This window comes from Lissotriton helveticus, chromosome 1_2, assembly GCF_964261635.1.
Source record: "Lissotriton helveticus chromosome 1_2, aLisHel1.1, whole genome shotgun sequence".
Classification (NCBI taxonomy): Eukaryota; Metazoa; Chordata; class Amphibia; order Caudata; family Salamandridae; genus Lissotriton; species Lissotriton helveticus.
This window is the reverse complement of record NC_136058.1, coordinates 340,303,548-340,322,798: the sequence shown is the minus strand read 5'-3', so window position 1 is coordinate 340,322,798 and position 19,251 is coordinate 340,303,548. Positions and strand designations below refer to the sequence as shown.

The following is a 19,251-nucleotide window of genomic DNA, read 5'->3' as shown; positions in this document are numbered from 1 at the left end:
GGTGCGCCTAGACCAGGACCTCTCCTTTAAAAACCATACTGCCCAAGTGGTAGGGTCCTGCTTCCACATAATTGGGATGTTGCGGAAGGTATTTCCCCTACTGCCGGATTCAACAAGGAAGACCCTGGTACAAGCCCTGATATTGAGTCGGTTGGACTACTGCAACGGGTTGCTCCTCTCTGCAAATGAGGGGGTTACCTCGAGATTGCAGGTAGTCCAAAACACAGCAGCTCGCCTTGTCCTTAATAAACCCCCCCGAACACCCTCTAAACCCCTTCTGACTGCGTTGCATTGGCTCTCTGTGAAACAAAGGGTGAAGTTTAAGGTGTGTTGTATTATGCACAAATGTCTTTCGAGAAAAGGCCCTCTATATCTGCTTAGCAAATTCTCACCCTATGTGCCTTCACGGTCCTTGAGATCAAGCGAACAGGCTTTGCTGCAGATACCTAGAGCGAAAAAGGTGAGACAAGGGGACAGAGCACTTTCCATTGCGGGCCCCATGTTGTGGAATACCCTTCCACTTTCCCTGAGACTCTGCAAAGAGCACCTAGCTTTTAGGAGACAGCTGAAAACGTTCTTATTCTAAATCATGGAGATACAGCGACAGGTTGTTTATTTGCTTCTAGGTGGCCAAAGGCGCGGAGATACTCCTTCGGGAGGTGATCCTAGCGCGTTACAAACTCGCAAATAAATAAAATAAATAAATAAGGAAGAAGGGGAAGATATTACTAGTCCAGGATTGTGTAAATGATCTTCAACATTTTAATTCTGAAAGTTGTGGAAATGCGAAAAGACGGGATTGGCTAACAAGAAATCCAAGAGTTATACATGGCTCTGACAAGATTTGGCCTTGTGGAATCTTGTGGTAGAGAGCAAGAAGTCATTTATTGTATGTAACATGTTTTTGAAAACGATGGAGGTTTTCTTTCAGAAAGTGGCGGGTTGAAAGTAATAACAGCCCAACAGAGTGTAAGCTGTTCATAGGACATCCTTGGCCGTCATGGAAAGTAAGTTAACTTTAAGGAGTTCTGAATTTTGATTTCTAATGTTGTATGGGTTTTTTAAACACAATCATTTTGATTGTGTTTTTTTTTCCCCGCTGTTATATGATGAATACCTTCAAGTCACTGTTTTAGTGAAATTTGATACATTCTGAGAACAGCAAAAATAAACCATTTAACATGTATAATTAATTCTGTTCTGTTTGCATTTATGATGTACATGTAGAACTGTGTAGGAGGCATGGAGAAGGTGAGGCTTCTGTAAGTGTCAAAGTTGTTGCATACAGTCCTCATATTCTACGTAGTCTTTTATATTTCATTACTTTCACTGTTTCTGACTGATCTAAATTTTTTTTTTTAAAAAGAACAGTAAGTATAAGGGAAGGAAACAGACAGTTATGTTAAAAGAAACACAGCTATAGGGAATAAACTAGGGATACTGTTACCCGCAATCCTCTGCTGATGATGTCACTGAGCATGTCATGAATGATGTAATATGTGACATCATCAGCAGTGGATTACGGGTAATAGTATCTCTAGTTTACTCCCTTATAGCTGTCTTTCTTTTAACATAAGTGTCTGTTTCCTTCCCTTATACTTACTGTTCTTTTTTTTTTTAAAAATGTTTGGGTTCGCTTCCGGTTCGCGTACCGGGGAGCGAACTGGGAAGCGAACTAAGAGAAATAGAGGTTGGCACAGTTGCAAATATTGTACCAATTTTTTAATAACGGGGAGGTAGTTCTGAAAAGAACTTTTTTTAAAATTGTTTTTGTTGTTTTATATTTTTTTTATTATTTTTCTGAACATTTTTTTACTTTTTTTGAATTTTTCTGAATAGTTTTATAATTTTTTTGTTTTTTTTTCGGAGGGGGCAACGAAAACGATTCATTGTAAAGGGCTCAACAGGAGCAAGAAAACAAAAAAAAAGAATTTATTGTTTGGGGAGTTTCGGACAAACATGAGCATGATTGTCAATAGCTCTGTTGATCAGAGTGATGCTACTTTCTGCGTAGCAAATGAATCCACTGCAATGTAGGCAGACTTGTTTTACTTCACGAAATCTCGTTTGTATATTTGGCACCATCTCCCTGCCCTCTGGTCCCGTTACTTCCGGTACAACAGATCTTCTGGCCATAATAGGGAGATTATCTAGGTCGTCCTGTTCCTCTTCTTCGTCTTCTTGCTGAATTATAACTTTAGCAGGTGGTCCACTCTTCCTTGGATGTGGTGGAGGTGGTGGGGAAGCACCAGCTGAAGCTAGTAAAGAAGCCATTGCTCACTGGTAACAAAGGGTCTTTCTCTCACAATGATGAAAGTCAGAGTGAGGAAAGAAGGAGGGATTTTCACCATTTGGGAAAAAAAACTAGTTCTCAACCAATGAAAAGTGTTCATTTTAGATCATATGACCTAGTCTTACATCATTAGGAAAGCGAAAGTGAAATGAACCAATGAAAAGTGTTATTACCAAGTCACATGACCTGCTGTGTGTATGTTACGCGCTTTGCAGGGCCTCCCGAATTGCTTCCAGAAACCTGTGCTTTGCGACTCGGTAAGCGTACGAGTTCGCTAACGTAGCACGTCATATGACGTATCACGCGACAACGAGAAACGTCATGCGGACGGGAGGCGTCACGATGTTGTTTTCTAACGCGGCAGTTGCGGTAAAGAAACGTTTACCGGCTCGCGGTCTATTTCGCGGCATCAAGGTCAGCTAACGGGAAGCTTCCCGATTCGCGAAGCGGGAACGAAGAAAAAAAAATATAAAAAAAAAAAGTTATTAATAAACATATAAAATATATTTTTGGATTTAAAGAAGAATACATTTTACAGCTACAGATATTAGCTGTTAAAAAACCAATGAAATTCACTGAAAAAACCATAGGTTATAGACCATATATAGTTAGGAATTAGCATTTACAAAACCTTGAAAATTCACTGAAAAAACCATAGGTTATAGACCATATATAGTTAGGAATTAGCATTTAAAAAACCTTATTTTACTCACACAAAACCATTGAAATTCCATATATAGTTAGTTGCACTAACTATATATCGCGCACCCGCAATCCACTGCTGATGATGCCACATATTACATCATTCATGACATGGTCAGTGACATCACTGATGACATCACTGATGACATCTCAAATGACATCACTGATGACATCACTGATGACATCTCAAATGACATCACTGATGACATCTCACTTGACATCAATGATCACATCACTGATGATATCATTCATGTGATAATACAATGCATCTCCTCACACTGTAATATAACCTCCGTTACACCCAGTGTTAAATAGAGAGTATCATTTTTGAAACCATTGACACACCAATACTAGTTACTACATACGCACTCACTGATTCCTATGTCTACACACACATTCACTCATACAATCATTCATACATACAATCACTCATCTTTACAACACTATCATATGCACTCATACACCTATACAGACACTCACACTCTGCCACTCATCCATGGAGTTACTCATACACCTAGTCAGTCCTGAAAAGAATCAATCACACTTCCATTTTCTCATCTATACAGTTAAACACAGAACACCTTACATTTTCAAACATGTACTAACACATACTTACTTTCTTATACAATCATTGATACAAGTACAGATTGATCTGCACAGAGTCACACACCTCCCAGCTAGCCACACACACACTCAGTCTCCCGTACAAATACTTGGGCAATCAATCAATAACCCATATAGTTACTCATATAGCTACTGATCAACACATGCAGCAGTTTACAGAACAACAGACATAATGATGCACAAATTAAGACAGTTTAGTCACTAACCCATGCACTCAGTGAGACACATTTAATCAGTCACTCATACATTCAGTCATGCACCTACTAAATCCTTCGTCCAGACACTTATACATCCACTCATTGTTCAATATGTAAGACATATTTTAACTTTACAGAATTATACAGTCACTGGATGTTGTCATCAGTGATGTCATCAGTGATGTCATTTGAGATGTCATCAGTGATGTCATCAGTGATGTCATTTGAGATGTCATCAGTGATGTCATCAGTGATGTCACTGACCATGTCATGAATGATGTAATATGTGACATCATCAGCAGTGGATTGCGGGTGCGCGATATATAGTTAGTGCAACTAACTATATATGGAATTTCAATGGTTTTGTGTGAGTAAAATAAGGTTTTTTAAATGCTAATTCCTAACTATATATGGTCTATAACCTATGGTTTTTTCAGTGAATTTTCAAGGTTTTGTAAATGCTAATTCCTAACTATATATGGTCTATAACCTATGGTTTTTTCAGTGAATATATATATAGATATATATAAATATATATATTGATAGTTAGAAAGATAGCCAGATAGACATATCGATAGATAGATATTTATTTCAATGAAATAATTTCTTGATAAAACTGATTGTTTTTGGCTAGGAATTTCTGTATTGTAATATTTAGGAAAAAAGATTACTTGTCCTAACCAAAAGCAGCAAATCTGCCTATTACAATACTGTGAATTGATCGAGGGTATGCCTTAACCCCAAGGAGGTGAGCACTGTTTAACTGATGCCAATAAGTTCTCGTTAGTATAGTGGTCAGTATCCCCGCCTGTCACGCGGGAGACCGGGGTTCAATTCCCCGACGGGGAGGCGATTCATTTTATTCACACAATTAAATAAAATGATGTACTTTCTAACATTGTAAAATATATCTGTCATTATCCTTGCCTATTCTGATTGAGAAAAAAGGTTGAATTCACTGATGGCCAAAATGCTTACTGATGTGTTAACTGAAATTCAGAATATGCTCTGAATATTTCAATATGCACAGGCGTACCATCAAAAACACTTTACATCTGCATTCTCTTGGAAAATGAGATGAAGCAGTGGTGAATCCTAGGCTGCTGTTCCACTCGATTGGCACAATTTACAAGTAGAATGACTGCTTTTGGTTAGTAGTGTCCCCTGGTGGCTAATAGTTATAAGCTGCAAATGGTAAAGTGAGCTAATTATATATATATATATATATATATATATATATATATATATATATAAATATATATATTGATAGTTAGAAAGATAGCCAGATAGACAGATCGATAGATAGATATTTATTTCAATGAAATAATTTCTTGATAAAACTGATTGTTTTTGGCTAGGAATTTCTGTATTGTAATATTTAGGAAAAAAGATTACTTGTCCTAACCAAAAGCAGCAAATCTGCCTATTACAATACTGTGAATTGATCGAGGGTATGCCTTAACCCCAAGGAGGTGAGCACTGTTTAACTGATGCCAATAAGTCCTCGTTAGTATAGTGGTCAGTATCCCCGCCTGTCACGCAGGAGACCGGGGATCAATTCCCCGACAGGGAGCCGATTCCTTTTATTCACACAATTAAATAAAATGATGCACTTTCTAACATTGTAAAATATATCTGTCATTATCCTTGCCTATTCCGATTGAGAAAAAAGGTTGAATTCACAGATGGACAAAATGCTTACTGATGTGTTAACTGAAATTCAGAATATGCTCTGAATATTTCAATATGCACAGGCGTACCATCAAAAACACTTTACATCTGCATTCTCTTGGAAAATGAGATGAAGCAGTGGTGAATCCTAGGCTGCTGTTCCACTCGATTGGCACAATTTACAAGTAGAATGACTGCTTTTGGTTAGTAGTGACCCCTGGTGGCTAATAGTTATAAGCTGCAAATGATAAAGTGAGCTGATTATATATATATATATAGATATATATAAATATATATATTGATAGTTAGAAAGATAGCCAGATAGACAGATCGATAGATAGATATTTATTTCAATGAAATAATTTCTTGATAAAACTGATTGTTTTTGGCTAGGAATTTCTGTATTGTAATATTTAGGAAAAGAGATTATTTGTCCTAACCAAAAGCAGCAAATCTGCCTATTACAATACTGTGAATTGATCGAGGGTATGCCTTAACCCCAAGGAGGTGAGCACTGTTCAACTGATGCCAATAAGTCCTCGTTAGTATAGTGGTCAGTATCCCCGCCTGTCACGCGGGAGACAGGGGTTCAATTCCCCGACGGGGAGGCGATTCCTTTTATTCACACAATTAAATAAAATGATGCACTTTCTAACATTGTAAAATATATCTGTCATTATCCTTGCCTATTCCAATTGAGAAAAAAGGTTGAATTCACTGATGGACAAAATGCTTACTGATGTGTTGACTGAAATTCAGAATATGCTCTGAATATTTCAATATGCACAGGCGTACCATCAAAAACACTTTACATCTGCATTCTCTTGGAAAATGAGATGAAGCAGTGGTGAATCCTAGGCTGCTGTTCCACTCGATTGGCACAATTTACAAGTAGAATGACTGCTTTTGGTTAGTAGTGACCCCTGGTGGCTAATAGTTATAAGCTGCAAATGGTAAAGTGAGCTGATTATATATATATATAGATATATATAAATATATATATTGATAGTTAGAAAGATAGCCAGATAGACAGATCGATAGATAGATATTTATTTCAATGAAATCATTTCTTGATAAAACTGATTGTTTTTGGCTAGGAATTTCTGTATTGTAATATTTAGGAAAAAAGATTACTTGTCCTAACCAAAAGCAGCAAATCTGCCTATTACAATACTGTGAATTGATCGAGGGTATGCCATAACCCCAAGGAGGTGAGCACTGTTTAACTGATGCCAATAAGTCCTCGTTAGTATAGTGGTCAGTATCCCCGCCTGTCACGCAGGAGACCGGGGATCAATTCCCTGACGGGGAGGCGATTCCTTTTATTCACACAATTAAATAAAATGATGCACTTTCTAACATTGTAAAATATATCTGTCATTATCCTTGCCTATTCCGATTGAGAAAAAAGGTTGAATTCACAGATGGACAAAATGCTTACTGATGTGTTAACTGAAATTCAGAATATGCTCTGAATATTTCAATATGCACAGGCGTACCATCAAAAACACTTTACATCTGCATTCTCTTGGAAAATGAGATGAAGCAGTGGTGAATCCTAGGCTGCTGTTCCACTCGATTGGCACAATTTACAAGTAGAATGACTGCTTTTGGTTAGTAGTGACCCCTGGTGGCTAATAGTTATAAGCTGCAAATGATAAAGTGAGCTGATTATATATATATATATAGATATATATAAATATATATATTGATAGTTAGAAAGATAGCCAGATAGACAGATCGATAGATAGATATTTATTTCAATGAAATAATTTCTTGATAAAACTGATTGTTTTTGGCTAGGAATTTCTGTATTGTAATATTTAGGAAAAAAGATTACTTGTCCTAACCAAAAGCAGCAAATCTGCCTATTACAATACTGTGAATTGATCGAGGGTATGCCTTAACCCCAAGGAGGAGAGCACTGTTCAACTAATGCCAATAAGTCCTCGTTAGTATAGTGGTCAGTATCCCCGCCTGTCACGCGGGAGACCGGGGTTCAATTCCCCGACGGGGAGGCGATTCCTTTTATTCACACAATTAAATAAAATGATGCACTTTCTAACATTGTAAAATATATCTGTCATTATCCTTGCCTATTCCAATTGAGAAAAAAGGTTGAATTCACTGATGGACAAAATGCTTACTGATGTGTTGACTGAAATTCAGAATATGCTCTGAATATTTCAATATGCACAGGCGTACCATCAAAAACACTTTACATCTGCATTCTCTTGGAAAATGAGATGAAGCAGTGGTGAATCCTAGGCTGCTGTTCCACTCGATTGGCACAATTTACAAGTAGAATGACTGCTTTTGGTTAGTAGTGACCCCTGGTGGCTAATAGTTATAAGCTGCAAATGGTAAAGTGAGCTGATTATATATATATATATAGATATATATAAATATATATATTGATAGTTAGAAAGATAGCCAGATAGACAGATCAATAGATAGATATTTATTTCAATGAAATCATTTCTTGATAAAACTGATTGTTTTTGGCTAGGAATTTCTGTATTGTAATATTTAGGAAAAAAGATTACTTGTCCTAACCAAAAGCAGCAAATCTGCCTATTACAATACTCTGAATTGATCGAGGGTATGCCATAACCCCAAGGAGGTGAGCACTGTTTAACTGATGCCAATAAGTCCTCGTTAGTATAGTGGTCAGTATCCCCGCCTGTCACGCAGGAGACCGGGGATCAATTCCCTGACGGGGAGGCGATTCCTTTTATTCACACAATTAAATAAAATGATGCACTTTCTAACATTGTAAAATATATCTGTCATTATCCTTGCCTATTCCGATTGAGAAAAAAGGTTGAATTCACAGATGGACAAAATGCTTACTGATGTGTTAACTGAAATTCAGAATATGCTCTGAATATTTCAATATGCACAGGCGTACCATCAAAAACACTTTACATCTGCATTCTCTTGGAAAATGAGATGAAGCAGTGGTGAATCCTAGGCTGCTGTTCCACTCGATTGGCACAATTTACAAGTAGAATGACTGCTTTTGGTTAGTAGTGACCCCTGGTGGCTAATAGTTATAAGCTGCAAATGATAAAGTGAGCTGATTATATATATATATATAGATATATATAAATATATATATTGATAGTTAGAAAGATAGCCAGATAGACAGATCGATAAATAGATATTTATTTCAATGAAATAATTTCTTGATAAAACTGATTGTTTTTGGCTAGGAATTTCTGTATTGTAATATTTAGGAAAAAAGATTACTTGTCCTAACCAAAAGCAGCAAATCTGCCTATTACAATACTGTGAATTGATCGAGGGTATGCCTTAACCCCAAGGAGGTGAGCACTGTTCAACTGATGCCAATAAGTCCTCGTTAGTATAGTGGTCAGTATCCCCGCCTGTCACGCGGGAGACCGGGGTTCAATTCCCCGACGGGGAGGCGATTCCTTTTATTCACACAATTAAATAAAATGATGCACTTTCTAACATTGTAAAATATATCTGTCATTATCCTTGCCTATTCCAATTGAGAAAAAAGGTTGAATTCACTGATGGACAAAATGCTTACTGATGTGTTGACTGAAATTCAGAATATGCTCTGAATATTTCAATATGCACAGGCGTACCATCAAAAACACTTTACATCTGCATTCTCTTGGAAAATGAGATGAAGCAGTGGTGAATCCTAGGCTGCTGTTCCACTCGATTGGCACAATTTACAAGTAGAATGACTGCTTTTGGTTAGTAGTGACCCCTGGTGGCTAATAGTTATAAGCTGCAAATGGTAAAGTGAGCTGATTATATATATATATATAGATATATATAAATATATATATTGATAGTTAGAAAGATAGCCAGATAGACAGATCAATAGATAGATATTTATTTCAATGAAATCATTTCTTGATAAAACTGATTGTTTTTGGCTAGGAATTTCTGTATTGTAATATTTAGGAAAAAAGATTACTTGTCCTAACCAAAAGCAGCAAATCTGCCTATTACAATACTGTGAATTGATCGAGGGTATGCCATAACCACAAGGAGGTGAGCACTGTTTAACTGATGCCAATAAGTCCTCGTTAGTATAGTGGTCTGTATCCCCGCCTGTCACGCAGGAGACCGGGGATCAATTCCCTGACGGGGAGGCGATTCCTTTTATTCACACAATTAAATAAAATGATGCACTTTCTAACATTGTAAAATATATCTGTCATTATCCTTGCCTATTCCGATTGAGAAAAAAGGTTGGATTCACAGATGGACAAAATGCTTACTGATGTGTTACCTTAAATTCAGAATATGCTCTGAATATTTCAATATGCACAGGCGTACCATCAAAAACACTTTACATCTGCATTCTCTTGGAAAATGAGATGAAGCAGTGGTGAATCCTAGGCTGCTGTTCCACTCGATTGGCACAATTTACAAGTAGAATGACTGCTTTTGGTTAGTAGTGACCCCTGGTGGCTAATAGTTATAAGCCGCAAATGATAAAGTGAGCTGATTATATATATATATATAGATATATATAAATATATATATTGATAGTTAGAAAGATAGCCAGATAGGCAGATCGATAGATAGATATTTATTTCAATGAAATAATTTCTTGATAAAACTGATTGTTTTTGGCTAGGAATTTCTGTATTGTAATATTTAGGAAAAAAGATTACTTGTCCTAACCAAAAGCAGCAAATCTGCCTATTACAATACTGTGAATTGATCGAGGGTATGCCTTAACCCCAAGGAGGTGAGCACTGTTCAACTGATGCCAATAAGTCCTCGTTAGTATAGTGGTCAGTATCCCCGCCTGTCACGCGGGAGACCGGGGTTCAATTCCCCGACGGGGAGGCGATTCCTTTTATTCACACAATTAAATAAAATGATGCACTTTCTAACATTGTAAAATATATCTGTCATTATCCTTGCCTATTCCAATTGAGAAAAAAGGTTGAATTCACTGATGGACAAAATGCTTACTGATGTGTTGACTGAAATTCAGAATATGCTCTGAATATTTCAATATGCACAGGCGTACCATCAAAAACACTTTACATCTGCATTCTCTTGGAAAATGAGATGAAGCAGTGGTGAATCCTAGGCTGCTGTTCCACTCGATTGGCACAATTTACAAGTAGAATGACTGCTTTTGGTTAGTAGTGACCCCTGGTGGCTAATAGCTATAAGCTGCAAATGGTAAAGTGAGCTGATTATATATATATATATATAGATATATATAAATATATATATTGATAGTTAGAAAGATAGCCAGATAGACAGATCGATAGATAGATATTTATTTCAATGAAATCATTTCTTGATAAAACTGATTGTTTTTGGCTAGGAATTTCTGTATTGTAATATTTAGGAAAAAAGATTACTTGTCCTAACCAAAAGCAGCAAATCTGCCTATTACAATACTGTGAATTGATCGAGGGTATGCCATAACCCCAAGGAGGTGAGCACTGTTTAACTGATGCCAATAAGTCCTCGTTAGTATAGTGGTCAGTATCCCCGCCTGTCACGCAGGAGACCGGGGATCAATTCCCTGACGGGGAGGCGATTCCTTTTATTCACACAATTAAATAAAATGATGCACTTTCTAACATTGTAAAATATATCTGTCATTATCCTTGCCTATTCCGATTGAGAAAAAAGGTTGAATTCACAGATGGACAAAATGCTTACTGATGTGTTAACTGAAATTCAGAATATGCTCTGAATATTTCAATATGCACAGGCGTACCATCAAAAACACTTTACATCTGCATTCTCTTGGAAAATGAGATGAAGCAGTGGTGAATCCTAGGCTGCTGTTCCACTCGATTGGCACAATTTACAAGTAGAATGACTGCTTTTGGTTAGTAGTGACCCCTGGTGGCTAATAGTTATAAGCTGCAAATGATAAAGTGAGCTGATTATATATATATATATAGATATATATAAATATATATATTGATAGTTAGAAAGATAGCCAGATAGACAGATCGATAGATAGATATTTATTTCAATTAAATAATTTCTTGATAAAACTGATTGTTTTTGGCTAGGAATTTCTGTATTGTAATATTTAGGAAAAAAGATTACTTGTCCTAACCAAAAGCAGCAAATCTGCCTATTACAATACTGTGAATTGATCGAGGGTATGCCTTAACCCCAAGGAGGTGAGCACTGTTCAACTGATGCCAATAAGTCCTCGTTAGTATAGTGGTCAGTATCCCCGCCTGTCACGCGGGAGACCGGGGTTCAATTCCCCGACGGGGAGGCAATTCCTTTTATTCACACAATTAAATAAAATGATGCACTTTCTAACATTGTAAAATATATCTGTCATTATCCTTGCCTATTCCAATTGAGAAAAAAGGTTGAATTCACTGATGGACAAAATGCTTACTGATGTGTTGACTGAAATTCAGAATATGCTCTGAATATTTCAATATGCACAGGCGTACCATCAAAAACACTTTACATCTGCATTCTCTTGGAAAATGAGATGAAGCAGTGGTGAATCCTAGGCTGCTGTTCCACTCGATTGGCACAATTTACAAGTAGAATGACTGCTTTTGGTTAGTAGTGACCCCTGGTGGCTAATAGTTATAAGCTGCAAATGGTAAAGTGAGCTGATTATATATATATATATATATAGATATATATAAATATATATATTGATAGTTAGAAAGATAGCCAGATAGACAGATCGATAGATAGATATTTATTTCAATGAAATCATTTCTTGATAAAACTGATTGTTTTTGGCTAGGAATTTCTGTATTGTAATATTTAGGGAAAAAGATTACTTGTCCTAACCAAAAGCAGCAAATCTGCCTATTACAATACTGTGAATTGATCGAGGGTATGCCATAACCCCAAGGAGGTGAGCACTGTTTAACTGATGCCAATAAGTCCTCGTTAGTATAGTGGTCATTATCCCCGCCTGTCACGCAGGAGACCGGGGATCAATTCCCTGACGGGGAGGCGATTCCTTTTATTCACACAATTAAATAAAATGATGCACTTTCTAACATTGTAAAATATATCTGTCATTATCCTTGCCTATTCCGATTGAGAAAAAAGGTTGAATTCACAGATGGACAAAATGCTTACTGATGTGTTAACTGAAATTCAGAATATGCTCTGAATATTTCAATATGCACAGGCGTACCATCAAAAACACTTTACATCTGCATTCTCTTGGAAAATGAGATGAAGCAGTGGTGAATCCTAGGCTGCTGTTCCACTCGATTGGCACAATTTACAAGTAGAATGACTGCTTTTGGTTAGTAGTGACCCCTGTGGCTAATAGTTATAAGCTGCAAATGATAAAGTGAGCTGATTATATATATATATATAGATATATATAAATATATATATTGATAGTTAGAAAGATAGCCAGATAGACAGATCGATAGATAGATATTTATTTCAATGAAATAATTTCTTGATAAAACTGATTGTTTTTGGCTAGGAATTTCTGTATTGTAATATTTAGGAAAAAAGATTACTTGTCCTAACCAAAAGCAGCAAATCTGCCTATTACAATACTGTGAATTGATCGAGGGTATGCCTTAACCCCAAGGAGGTGAGCACTGTTTAACTGATGCCAATAAGTCCTCGTTAGTATAGTGGTCAGTATCCCCGCCTGTCACGCAGGAGACCGGGGATCAATTCCCCGACGGGGAGGCGATTCCTTTTATTCACACAATTAAATAAAATGATGCACTTTCTAACATTGTAAAATATATCTGTCATTATCCTTGCCTATTCCGATTGAGAAAAAAGGTTGAATTCACAGATGGACAAAATGCTTACTGATGTGTTAACTGAAATTCAGAATATGCTCTGAATATTTCAATATGCACAGGCGTACCATCAAAAACACTTTACATCTGCATTCTCTTGGAAAATGAGATGAAGCAGTGGTGAATCCTAGGCTGCTGTTCCACTCGATTGGCACAATTTACAAGTAGAATGACTGCTTTTGGTTAGTAGTGACCCCTGGTGGCTAATAGTTATAAGCTGCAAATGATAAAGTGAGCTGATTATATATATACATATATATATATATAAATATATATATTGATAGTTAGAAAGATAGCCAGATAGACAGATCGATAGATAGATATTTATTTCAATGAAATAATTTCTTGATAAAACTGATTGTTTTTGGCTAGGAATTTCTGTATTGTAATATTTAGGAAAAAAGATTACTTGTCCTAACCAAAAGCAGCAAATCTGCCTATTACAATACTGTGAATTGATCGAGGGTATGCCTTAACCCCAAGGAGGTGAGAACTGTTCAACTGATGCCAATAAGTCCTCGTTAGTATAGTGGTCAGTATCCCCGCCTGTCACGCGGGAGACCGGGGTTCAATTCCCCGACGGGGAGGCGATTCCTTTTATTCACACAATTAAATAAAATGATGCACTTTCTAACATTGTAAAATATATCTGTCATTATCCTTGCCTATTCCAATTGAGAAAAAAGGTTGAATTCACTGATGGACAAAATGCTTACTGATGTGTTGACTGAAATTCAGAATATGCTCTGAATATTTCAATATGCACAGGCGTACCATCAAAAACACTTTACATCTGCATTCTCTTGGAAAATGAGATGAAGCAGTGGTGAATCCTAGGCTGCTGTTCCACTCGATTGGCACAATTTACAAGTAGAATGACTGCTTTTGGTTAGTAGTGACCCCTGGTGGCTAATAGTTATAAGCTGCAAATGGTAAAGTGAGCTGATTATATATATATATATATAGATATATATAAATATATATATTGATAGTTAGAAAGATAGCCAGATAGACAGATCAATAGATAGATATTTATTTCAATGAAATCATTTCTTGATAAAACTGATTGTTTTTGGCTAGGAATTTCTGTATTGTAATATTTAGGAAAAAAGATTACTTGTCCTAACCAAAAGCAGCAAATCTGCCTATTACAATACTGTGAATTGATCGAGGGTATGCCATAACCACAAGGAGGTGAGCACTGTTTAACTGATGCCAATAAGTCCTCGTTAGTATAGTGGTCTGTATCCCCGCCTGTCACGCAGGAGACCGGGGATCAATTCCCTGACGGGGAGGCGATTCTTTTTATTCACACAATTAAATAAAATGATGCACTTTCTAACATTGTAAAATATATCTGTCATTATCCTTGCCTATTCCGATTGAGAAAAAAGGTTGAATTCACAGATGGACAAAATGCTTACTGATGTGTTACCTTAAATTCAGAATATGCTCTGAATATTTCAATATGCACAGGCGTACCATCAAAAACACTTTACATCTGCATTCTCTTGGAAAATGAGATGAAGCAGTGGTGAATCCTAGGCTGCTGTTCCACTCGATTGGCACAATTTACAAGTAGAATGACTGCTTTTGGTTAGTAGTGACCCCTGGTGGCTAATAGTTATAAGCCGCAAATGATAAAGTGAGCTGATTATATATATATATATAGATATATATAAATATATATATTGATAGTTAGAAAGATAGCCAGATAGACAGATCGATAGATAGATATTTATTTCAATGAAATAATTTCTTGATAAAACTGATTGTTTTTGGCTAGGAATTTCTGTATTGTAATATTTAGGAAAAAAGATTACTTGTCCTAACCAAAAGCAGCAAATCTGCCTATTACAATACTGTGAATTGATCGAGGGTATGCCTTAACCCCAAGGAGGTGAGCACTGTTCAACTGATGCCAATAAGTCCTCGTTAGTATAGTGGTCAGTATCCCCGCCTGTCACGCGGGAGACCGGGGTTCAATTCCCCGACGGGGAGGCGATTCCTTTTATTCACACAATTAAATAAAATGATGCACTTTCTAACATTGTAAAATATATCTGTCATTATCCTTGCCTATTCCAATTGAGAAAAAAGGTTGAATTCACTGATGGACAAAATGCTTACTGATGTGTTGACTGAAATTCAGAATATGCTCTGAATATTTCAATATGCACAGGCGTACCATCAAAAACACTTTACATCTGCATTCTCTTGGAAAATGAGATGAAGCAGTGGTGAATCCTAGGCTGCTGTTCCACTCGATTGGCACAATTTACAAGTAGAATGACTGCTTTTGGTTAGTAGTGACCCCTGGTGGCTAATAGCTATAAGCTGCAAATGGTAAAGTGAGCTGATTATATATATATATATATAGATATATATAAATATATATATTGATAGTTAGAAAGATAGCCAGATAGACAGATCGATAGATAGATATTTATTTCAATGAAATCATTTCTTGATAAAACTGATTGTTTTTGGCTAGGAATTTCTGTATTGTAATATTTAGGAAAAAAGATTACTTGTCCTAACCAAAAGCAGCAAATCTGCCTATTACAATACTGTGAATTGATCGAGGGTATGCCATAACCCCAAGGAGGTGAGCACTGTTTAACTGATGCCAATAAGTCCTCGTTAGTATAGTGGTCAGTATCCCCGCCTGTCACGCAGGAGACCGGGGATCAATTCCCTGACGGGGAGGCGATTCCTTTTATTCACACAATTAAATAAAATGATGCACTTTCTAACATTGTAAAATATATCTGTCATTATCCTTGCCTATTCCGATTGAGAAAAAAGGTTGAATTCACAGATGGACAAAATGCTTACTGATGTGTTAACTGAAATTCAGAATATGCTCTGAATATTTCAATATGCACAGGCGTACCATCAAAAACACTTTACATCTGCATTCTCTTGGAAAATGAGATGAAGCAGTGGTGAATCCTAGGCTGCTGTTCCACTCGATTGGCACAATTTACAAGTAGAATGACTGCTTTTGGTTAGTAGTGACCCCTGGTGGCTAATAGTTATAAGCTGCAAATGATAAAGTGAGCTGATTATATATATATATATAGATATATATAAATATATATATTGATAGTTAGAAAGATAGCCAGATAGACAGATCGATAGATAGATATTTATTTCAATGAAATAATTTCTTGATAAAACTGATTGTTTTTGGCTAGGAATTTCTGTATTGTAATATTTAGGAAAAAAGATTACTTGTCCTAACCAAAAGCAGCAAATCTGCCTATTACAATACTGTGAATTGATCGAGGGTATGCCTTAACCCCAAGGAGGTGAGCACTGTTCAACTGATGCCAATAAGTCCTCGTTAGTATAGTGGTCAGTATCCCCCCCTGTCACGCGGGAGACCGGGGTTCAATTCCCCGACGGGGAGGCAATTCCTTTTATTCACACAATTAAATAAAATGATGCACTTTCTAACATTGTAAAATATATCTGTCATTATCCTTGCCTATTCCAATTGAGAAAAAAGGTTGAATTCACTGATGGACAAAATGCTTACTGATGTGTTGACTGAAATTCAGAATATGCTCTGAATATTTCAATATGCACAGGCGTACCATCAAAAACACTTTACATCTGCATTCTCTTGGAAAATGAGATGAAGCAGTGGTGAATCCTAGGCTGCTGTTCCACTCGATTGGCACAATTTACAAGTAGAATGACTGCTTTTGGTTAGTAGTGACCCCTGGTGGCTAATAGTTATAAGCTGCAAATGGTAAAGTGAGCTGATTATATATATATATATATATATATATATAAATATATATATTGATAGTTAGAAAGATAGCCAGATAGACAGATCGATAGATAGATATTTATTTCAATGAAATAATTTCTTGATAAAACTGATTGTTTTTGGCTAGGAATTTCTGTATTGTAATATTTAGGAAAAAAGATTACTTGTCCTAACCAAAAGCAGCAAATCTGCCTATTACAATACTGTGAATTGATCGAGGGTATGCCATAACCCCAAGGAGGTGAGCACTGTTTAACTGATGCCAATAAGTCCTCGTTAGTATAGTGGTCAGTATCCCCGCCTGTCACGCAGGAGACCGGGGATCAATTCCCTGACGGGGAGGCGATTCCTTTTATTCACACAATTAAATAAAATGATGCACTTTCTAACATTGTAAAATATATCTGTCATTATCCTTGCCTATTCCGATTGAGAAAAAAGGTTGAATTCACAGATGGACAAAATGCTTACTGATGTGTTAACTGAAATTCAGAATATGCTCTGAATATTTCAATATGCACAGGCGTACCATCAAAAACACTTTACATCTGCATTCTCTTGGAAAATGAGATGAAGCAGTGGTGAATCCTAGGCTGCTGTTCCACTCGATTGGCACAATTTACAAGTAGAATGACTGCTTTTGGTTAGTAGTGACCCCTGTGGCTAATAGTTATAAGCTGCAAATGATAAAGTGAGCTGATTATATATATATATATAGATATATATAAATATATATATTGATAGTTAGAAAGATAGCCAGATAGACAGATCGATAGATAGATATTTATTTCAATGAAATAATTTCTTGATAAAACTGATTGTTTTTGGCTAGGAATTTCTGTATTGTAATATTTAGGAAAAAAGATTACTTGTCCTAACCAAAAGCAGCAAATCTGCCTATTACAATACTGTGAATTGATCGAGGGTATGCCTTAACCCCAAGGAGGTGAGCACTGTTTAACTGATGCCAATAAGTCCTCGTTAGTATAGTGGTCAGTATCCCCGCCTGTCACGCAGGAGACCGGGGATCAATTCCCCGACGGGGAGGCGATTCCTTTTATTCACACAATTAAATAAAATGATGCACTTTCTAACATTGTAAAATATATCTGTCATTATCCTTGCCTATTCCGATTGAGAAAAAAGGTTGAATTCACAGATGGACAAAATGCTTACTGATGTGTTAACTGAAATTCAGAATATGCTCTGAATATTTCAATATGCACAGGCGTACCATCAAAAACACTTTACATCTGCATTCTCTTGGAAAATGAGATGAAGCAGTGGTGAATCCTAGGCTGCTGTTCCACTCGATTGGCACAATTTACAAGTAGAATGACTGCTTTTGGTTAGTAGTGACCCCTGGTGGCTAATAGTTATAAGCTGCAAATGATAAAGTGAGCTGATTATATATATACATATATATATATATATAAATATATATATTGATAGTTAGAAAGATAGCCAGATAGACAGATCGATAGATAGATATTTATTTCAATGAAATAATTTCTTGATAAAACTGATTGTTTTTGGCTAGGAATTTCTGTATTGTAATATTTAGGAAAAAAGATTACTTGTCCTAACCAAAAGCAGCAAATCTGCCTATTACAATACTGTGAATTGATCGAGGGTATGCCTTAACCCCAAGGAGGTGAGCACTGTTTAACTGATGCCAATAAGTCCTCGTTAGTATAGTGGTCAGTATCCCTGCCTGTCACGCAGGAGACCGGGGATCAATTCCCCGACGGGGAGCCGATTCCTTTTATTCACACAATTAAATAAAATGATGCACTTTCTAACATTGTAAAATATATCTGTCATTATCCTTGCCTATTCCGATTGAGAAAAAAGGTTGAATTCACAGATGGACAAAATGCTTACTGATGTGTTAACTGAAATTCAGAATATGCTCTGAATATTTCAATATGCACAGGCGTACCATCAAAAACACTTTACATCTGCATTCTCTTGGAAAATGAGATGAAGCAGTGGTGAATCCTAGGCTGCTGTTCCACTCGATTGGCACAATTTACAAGTAGAATGACTGCTTTTGGTTAGTAGTGACCCCTGTGGCTAATAGTTATAAGCTGCAAATGATAAAGTGAGCTGATTATATATATATATATAGATATATATAAATATATATATTGATAGTTAGAAAGATAGCCAGATAGACAGATCGATAGATAG

The 19,251-nt window shown here is 36.4% G+C and overlaps 8 non-coding genes across 8 annotated transcripts; all 8 read left to right on the top strand.

Moving 5' to 3' along the window:
* Positions 1–4,593: 4,593 nt before the first annotated feature.
* TRNAD-GUC (transfer RNA aspartic acid (anticodon GUC)) lies at positions 4,594–4,665 on the top strand. Its single transcript has one exon. It is a non-coding gene; the product is annotated as a tRNA-Asp (tRNA).
* A 2,768-nt stretch (positions 4,666–7,433) lies between these two features.
* On the top strand, positions 7,434–7,505 carry TRNAD-GUC (transfer RNA aspartic acid (anticodon GUC)). The gene has a single exon. It is a non-coding gene; the product is annotated as a tRNA-Asp (tRNA).
* A 1,340-nt stretch (positions 7,506–8,845) lies between these two features.
* TRNAD-GUC (transfer RNA aspartic acid (anticodon GUC)) lies at positions 8,846–8,917 on the top strand. Its single transcript has one exon. It is a non-coding gene; the product is annotated as a tRNA-Asp (tRNA).
* Positions 8,918–10,257: 1,340 nt separating this feature from the next.
* TRNAD-GUC (transfer RNA aspartic acid (anticodon GUC)) lies at positions 10,258–10,329 on the top strand. Its single transcript has one exon. It is a non-coding gene; the product is annotated as a tRNA-Asp (tRNA).
* A 1,342-nt stretch (positions 10,330–11,671) lies between these two features.
* On the top strand, positions 11,672–11,743 carry TRNAD-GUC (transfer RNA aspartic acid (anticodon GUC)). The gene has a single exon. It is a non-coding gene; the product is annotated as a tRNA-Asp (tRNA).
* Positions 11,744–13,792: 2,049 nt separating this feature from the next.
* Positions 13,793–13,864, top strand: TRNAD-GUC (transfer RNA aspartic acid (anticodon GUC)). The gene has a single exon. It is a non-coding gene; the product is annotated as a tRNA-Asp (tRNA).
* Positions 13,865–15,206: 1,342 nt separating this feature from the next.
* Positions 15,207–15,278, top strand: TRNAD-GUC (transfer RNA aspartic acid (anticodon GUC)). Its single transcript has one exon. It is a non-coding gene; the product is annotated as a tRNA-Asp (tRNA).
* A 3,463-nt stretch (positions 15,279–18,741) lies between these two features.
* TRNAD-GUC (transfer RNA aspartic acid (anticodon GUC)) lies at positions 18,742–18,813 on the top strand. The gene has a single exon. It is a non-coding gene; the product is annotated as a tRNA-Asp (tRNA).
* Positions 18,814–19,251: the final 438 nt, after the last annotated feature.